This window comes from Sus scrofa, chromosome 14 (assembly GCF_000003025.6).
Source record: "Sus scrofa isolate TJ Tabasco breed Duroc chromosome 14, Sscrofa11.1, whole genome shotgun sequence".
Taxonomy (NCBI): Eukaryota; Metazoa; Chordata; class Mammalia; order Artiodactyla; family Suidae; genus Sus; species Sus scrofa.
In genome coordinates, this window is record NC_010456.5 from 62,937,435 (window position 1) to 62,945,214 (window position 7,780).

Sequence of the window (7,780 nt, forward strand, 5' to 3'; positions counted from 1 at the left end):
GAAGTGACCCCACTGGTTCTGTAAGCTGGAAGGGGGGCTCCCAGCAGCTTTTCTCCACTATGGTACAAGGGTTAGAGGGCACAGGGAAAGAGAGAGGAAAGAGGGAGCCCCTGGCTCTGACCCCATCTTTGGCTCTGTGAAAGGTCCCCACTGAGCCATACAGAGACTTAAGAGCACCTCCGGTTTCTGATGAACTTGATCTCAACATCTCCTCTCCCTTCTCTCCCTTGCCCAGGCATATTCACTTCCCTATTAAAGCTAAAATGATAAGTCCACAATTAACAAATGCTGGAGTGGGTGTAGAGAAAAGGGAACCCTCCTGCACTGTTGGTGGGAATGTAAGTTGGTACAACCACTATGGACAACAGTATGGAAGTACCTTAGAAAAATATACATAGAACTACCATATGACCCAGTAGTCCCACTCTCTTGGGCATATATCCGGACAAAACTTTCCTTGAAAAAGACACATGCACCCACTTGTTCATTGCAGCACTATTCACAATAGCCAAGACATGGAAACAAACTAAATGTCCATTGACAGATGACTGGATTAAGAAGATGGGGGGGAAATGCTCGACATCGTTGATTATAAGAGAAATGCAAATCAAAACTAACATGAGAAACCACCTCACACCAGTCACAATGGCCATCAAAATAAATCACAAATAACAAGTGCTGGAGGGGCTGTGGAGAAAAGGGAACCCTCCTGCACTGTTGGTGGGAATGTAAACTGGTACAGCCACTATGGAGAACAGTTTGGAGATATCTTAGAAATCTATACATAGAACTTCTATATGACCCCACAATCCCACTCTTGGGCATCTATCCGGACAAAACTCTACTTAAAAGAGACACATGCATCGCATGTTCATTGCAGCACTATTCACAATAGCCAGGACATGGAAACAACCCAAATGTCCATCAACAGAGGATTGGGTTCGGAAGATGTGATATATATAAATACAATGGAATACTACACAGCCATAAAAAAAAATGACATAATGCCATTTGCAGCAACATGGATGGAACTAGAGAATCTCATACTGAGTGAAATGAGCCAGAAAGACAAAGGCAAATACCATATGATATCACTTATAACTGGAATCTAATATCCAACACAAATGAAGATCTCCCCAGAAAAGAAAATCATGGACTTGGAGAAAAGACTTGTGGCTGCCTGATGGAGGGGAGGGAGTGGGAGGGATTGGAGCTTGGGCTTATCAGACACAATTTAGAATAGATTTGCAAGGAGATCCTGCTGAGTAGCATTGAGAACTTTGTCTAGATACTCATGTTGCAACAGAACAAAGGGTGGGGGGGAAATGTAATTGTAATGTATACATGTAAGGATAACTTGATCCCCTTGCTGTACAGTGGGAAAATAAAATAAAAAAATAATAATAAAAAAAAGAAGATGGGGGGTGTACACACACACACACACACACACACACACACACACACACAAAATGGAATACTACTCAACCATAAAAAAGAACAAAATAATGCCATTTGCAGCAACATGGATGGAACTAGAGACTGTCATACTGAGTGAAGTAAGTCAGAAAGAGCAAGGCAAATACCGTATGATATCACTTATATCTGGAATCTAATATACGGCACAAATGAACTTTCCACAGAAAAGAAAATCATGGACATGGAGAACAGACTTGTAGTTGCCAAGCAGGGGGGGAATGGGATGGATTGGGAATTTGGGGTTAATAGATGCAAACTATTGCCTTTGGAATGGATAAGCAATGAGATCCTGCTGTATAGCACTGGGAACTATACCTAGTCACTTATGATGGAGCATGATAATGTGAGAAAAAAGAATGTATACATGTATGTATAACTGGGTCACCTTGCTGTACTGTAGAAAATTGACAGAACACTATAAATCAGCTATAATGGAAAAAAATTAAAAAAAAAAAAAAACTAAAATGGTGGTCCAGGGTCAGGATGTTTGTTTTCTTGGCCATGCACTGAACTTGTGCCACAGCGGTGACAATGTCAGATCCTTAACTTGTTGAACCACCAGGGTTCTCCAAAAATGGCTTGTTTAAACCTTGTTTTCCATAACGTCATAGAAAGCATGGTGAAAGTGGACAGAGCTAATTTATAGAAGGGGCTATGTAAAAATAAAGAACTGGGACTCCACGTGGCTAAGAATTCACAGGCTGGGGTCCCATCTAACTACTGAATAAGATCCCGTCTGGCACTCATCACAGACAGTCACTATTCCTCATAATGCCTTGTGAATATAGATCACCCCAGAAATACCAAGGACACTGAGGGGTGATCATTGGAAGGAACAAGCTTCAATGCAGAGTCAAAGTTCCAGAGCACTGGGGAGAAAGCCCACAATTTCCTGCACCCACTGAAATGGGTGATGATAATGGCAGGGAACGGGAGGGCTGAGAGAGCAATGTGAACCCATGACTAGTGATGAAAAGCTCTTGAGCATCACTTCTTCTCACAGAGAGGAAAAAAAACTCTTGCAGGAATACAGGCCAAAATGTGTGGCGTGCACAAGGCTGTTGCTCTTTCTCTGGTCAACCGGGCTTTGCGGCCACTCTGACCATGCACCTCTAGGGACAAAAGAAATCAATAGCAAATTGAAAGAGCCAAGGCACCAAAAAAAAAAAAAAAAATCCCCTTAGGAGTTCGCACTGCGGTACAATGGAATCAGCAGAATCTCTGCAGCAGTGGGACACAGGTTCCATCCTAGGCTGACACAGTGGGTTAAGGATCTGATGATGCTGCAGCTACGCATACGTGGCAACTGTGGCTCAGATTTGATCCCTGGCCTAGGAACTCCATATGCCAAAAAGAAAAAAAATAAATAGATAAAATATGTGTTTAAAAAAAAAAAAGAATCCCCTTAAAGGCAACTCACTTACCCACCCTCCCTGCCTTCCTAGTCCTATTCCTTGAAGCAAAACTCACCTGCTCAGCTCCAGAGATCGACCCCACCCTCCTCTGCACTTATCATTGGAGTCATCTCCCCAGCAGAGCCCCCACCCTAGAGCACTGGTTTCTCTCACCATTTACTGCCTGAAATAGCCTCCTAAATCGTCTCCCCATTGGCACTCCTTAGAACCCGGTGATCTAGTCTCCGTGCCACAACCAGAGCAATCTTTTGTGTAATTTTATTTTGATATAATATCAAACTCAAAGTTGCAAGAATAGTACAAAGAATTTGTGCACACCCTTTATCAGCTGTCCTCATTGTTTGCATGTTGTCCATTTGCCCACATCCATTGTCTCTCTTTCTCTCTCAAACATGCACATAACATTTGTACATTGTTGTCAAACCATTAAAAGTAAATTGCATATATCATGCCCCATTACCTCTAAACTCCTTAGTGTGCGTTTCCTAAGACAGAGACGGCTCAGAGACCTCAGCACAACTACAGAGTGACCTTTGAAAAGGCAGATCTGCTCTTGACACTCTCTTCAGCTCTTCCACTCTTAAGGTTAAGACCAAAATCCTTAACTTGGCCTGCGAGTTAGACAAGACTTAGCCCACCTCATTCTCCAGGCTCTGCCCCTTGTCACTTGCTTTTTATTTGCTCTAGCCACCCTGGTCATCCTCTGGTGAGTTAACAGCCTTGTTCCTTCCCACCTTTGGGATTTACCTGCACAAGTCTTTCTGCACAGGCCCACCTCCAGCAGTGGCACCTGCCTTCTTTCTCTTGGCTAATCTCTACTTAATGATTAGGTTTTCATTACCTCCTCTGCTTACTGAAGTATGCAATCACCTTCTAAATTGTCTTCACCGGAGTTCCTGTCATAGCTCGTGGTTAACGAATCCGACTAGGAACCATGAGGTTGCAGCTTCGATCCCTGGCCTTGCTCAGTGGGTTAAGGATCCAGCATTGCCATGAGCTGTGGTGTAGGTCACAGACGCTGCTCAGATCCCACGTTGCTGTGGCTCTGGCGTAGGCTGGCAGCTACAGCTCTGATGAGACCCTAGCCTGGGAATCTCCATATGCCGCAGGTGTGGCCATAGGAAAGATGAAAAGACAAAATAAATAAATTAAATAAATAAATAAATAAATAGTCTTCACCATCAAATCATGGGCTCCTTAGGACAGAGATGTCATCTTACGTGTCTGTCCTTGCATTTTCCAAATCCTAGAACAGAACTTGATACATGATAAGCTCTTAAATAATATATGTGCATGAATGAACTAAAAATTCCTTCTGGATTATTGAGCAATGATGATTTATTTAATGTCATTTCCACAGATTGTCAACTCCTGTGATTCAGAGATGATTTTTAAAAATAAGATTTGGTATATCTCGTGCTTAGTATATGCCCTGACACCTGATAGGTGTTCAATAAATATTGAGTGAATGAACTAATAAATATGTATTTATTGAATGCTTAGTATTCACCCAAGCTGCAGTAGATATCATAGTGGGTAATGTATTCATGATCCCTGCTGAATCTGAAATCTTCATTTTTTACATATGAGAATTCAATCAGTTTGTAAATGATATTTCTATTTTATTTCAGGTTACAAGTTTCTCACTGAGGACTTGAACCAAAAGCACTATTAGTTCAATGACTCTGTGGGTGTATAGAAATTTGATTTCATTACTTTAGTACGTATATGAATTCAGTTCTGATTATTCAAGTATCTTGTTTACAAGCGAAAAATAAATCTATAACTATTTCAGCAAAAATGAGAAATTATCTGAAAGTCTAGTTCTCTGATGTAAAGTTAACAGCAGAAATCTCAGAGTTCAAGTGCACTGTGAATCTTCAGTGAGGACCATATTATGCATAAATTCCCTGATCTTATTTGAACACGAAATTGTAATCTGTAATTGATATTTTTCCTTTATACTTATTAATATCTTATGAAACACTGGATTTCATGCAATACACACTAGGAAATATTATATCAGAGAGGAGACCTTATGTCATTTCTCAACTTCCCACCCACCTTAACATATGGATAGGTGTTTGGACTGTCTCAACTACTCAAAAAACAAACATACCAGATCAGTAAGTGATCTTATCCTGGTTTGTGTGAAGGCCTAGAACTAAGAATCAGACCTAGTGAATGTGGAACTGGCTTCACCTGATTGAGCAGTGTGAGGTCGTGATTCCTTTTGTTTGTTTTGCTTTCTTTGCTCTGTTTTAGGTCATGGTAATTGAACCATCTACATATTAATGATGAATCAATCTTCTTCAATAAAGAGTGGTGTCGAAGTACATTAAACATTCACTTTGATTGCATATTGCTATGGATGCTTATGTCCCTCCAAAATGCATATGTTGAAATCCTAGCCTAGTGTGATGGTATTTGGGGTGGAGCACTTGGGAAGTGATTAGGTCATGAGGGTAGAGCCCTCATGAATGGGATTAGTGTCCTTATAAAAGATGCCTCAAAGGACTCCTCTCCCCTTCTGCCATGTGAAGTTACAACTAGAAGGTGCTATCTATGAACCAGAAAAGTTCTCATCAGACACCAAATTCAGCAGTGCCTTGATCATGGATCTCCCAGCCACAAGACCTGTGAGAAATAAATTTTTGTTGTCCATAAATCACATAGCGTAGGGTATTTTGTGACAGCAGCACAAATACAGTAAGATATATGCTTGTAACTTTTGAAAGGGATCAGCATTTTGTGGATTTATGGTGGATTTATGGTGCAACAAAGATAACATTCAAGCTCCCATATGAAACAACTAAAAAAAAAACAACTAAAAGAAAAAATGGCTCCCAAAACATCCAATATTAGGCAACAGAAGACAGTGATCCCAATTGTCTCAGTTTACTACCTGGGGAAAGTTTTCAGGCCACAAAGCAGGAAGGAAAAACTCAGGCTGAGAACAGCAATATCTATGAGCTGGGAAAACTGAAGTGGGACCACAGCAGCTACAGTCTGTAAGTCATAGTATACTAAGACAGAGATGTACAAAGACAGAATTCTGAATACTTGAAGAGGCTTTCCCTTAATTATTCACCGAGTACTGATCAGTGCATAAATGTGGAGAAGTATGAAGCCAGAGGGGAAAAAACCACTCAAATGGGTGTGAGGAAATAATCTCTGGCATTCATATAGGGCTGGGAATAGAGGCTGTTCTAACAGCCAGGGTAGAATGCGTCACAATCCATGGAGCAGTGGGAATTATACTCAAAAAGTATAGGTTACTTCAGTTAGGAAAAAAAAAAAAAAGAAATAACCCTAGAATAAATGCTGCTCTGGTTCCAGGAAAAATGTCCTTAAAGACAAGACCCAAAGGATCAAACCATCTTCAACTTACTAAATTCTAGCAAATGCAAAATTCACAATATCTGCAGCCAATAAAAAAATTACCAGCCACACAAAAAAGAAGGAAAATAAGACCCAAGAAGAAGAGAAAAATCAATTAATCAAAATGGACTCAGAAATGACACTGATGATAGAATTAGGAGCCAGGGACATTAAAACTGTTATTGGAACTCCATCCACAAACTCAAGAAGCTTGAGAAACATTGAACAAGACATAAAAAACAAAACAAAGATCCAAACTGAACTTCTAGTGATAAAAACTAGAAGTTCAGTTTGGATTGAACTTGCATTGTATGGGATTAAGGACAAACTAGATATTGTGAGGGGAAAAAAAGGTTAGAAAAATTAAAGACAGTAATATAAACTATCCAAAATGAAGCACATAACCAAAAAAAGACAAAAATTAATAATAGACAGAGGATTAGGGAATTATGGGAGCGTTTCAAGCCATGTAATATACGTGTAATTGAAGTCCACAAGGAGGAAAAAGAACAGAAAAATAATATTTGAATAAATAATGGGCTGAAATTTTCCAACTTGATGAAAACTATAAACCCACAGACTGAAGGGCTTGATGAAGTCCAAGCATAAGAAACACAAAAGAAACTACACCAAGGCACACCATGAGCAAATTACTTAAAACCGTAAACATTGGATCTTTAAAAACATACTCTAAATAACCCATGGGACAAAGTATACATAAAAGAGCAAGTATGAGCTATATCGAACAGACTTAAAATGAAAACACAATATATCAGTATTTGTGAGATGCAGATAAAACTGTACTTAGAAAATGTATAGCACTAAATGCCAGTATTAGAAAAGAAGGAGTTCCTATTGTGGCTCAGTGGGTTAAGAACCCAACATAGTGTCCATGAGGATACGGGTTTAATCCCTGGCCTGAATCAGTGGGTTAAGGAACCAACATAGTGTCCATGAGGATACGGGTTTAATCCCTGGCCTCACTCAGTGGGTTAAGGATCCAGCACTGCTGCAAGCTGCAATGCAGGTTGCAGATGCGGCTCAGATCCTGAATTGCTGTGGCTGTAGCAAAGGCCTGCAGCTGCAGCTCTGATTTGACCCCTAGTGCTTGGGAACTTCTATATGCCGCACGTGCAGTGGAAGAAAGGAAGGAAGGAAAGAAGGAAAGGGAGGGGAGGGAGGAAGGAAGCTTTCAAATCAAAAACCTCAGCTTCCACCTTAAAAAACAGTAATAGAAGAGCAAATAGAACTCACATTAAACAGGATAAGTAAAATAATAAAGATGAGAACAGAAATCAATTAAATAGAAAATAACAATAAACTTAATGAAACCAAAAAGTTGGTATCTGAGAAGATCGATAGCCTAGAAGATGAATAAATGTCTAGCCAATGTGATCAGGAAAAAAGTAGAGAAGACACAAATTACCAATATCAGAAATGGGAGAGGTGATATCACCTGAGATTCTATAGACATTAAAGGAATAATAAGGAAATAATATGAAGAGCTT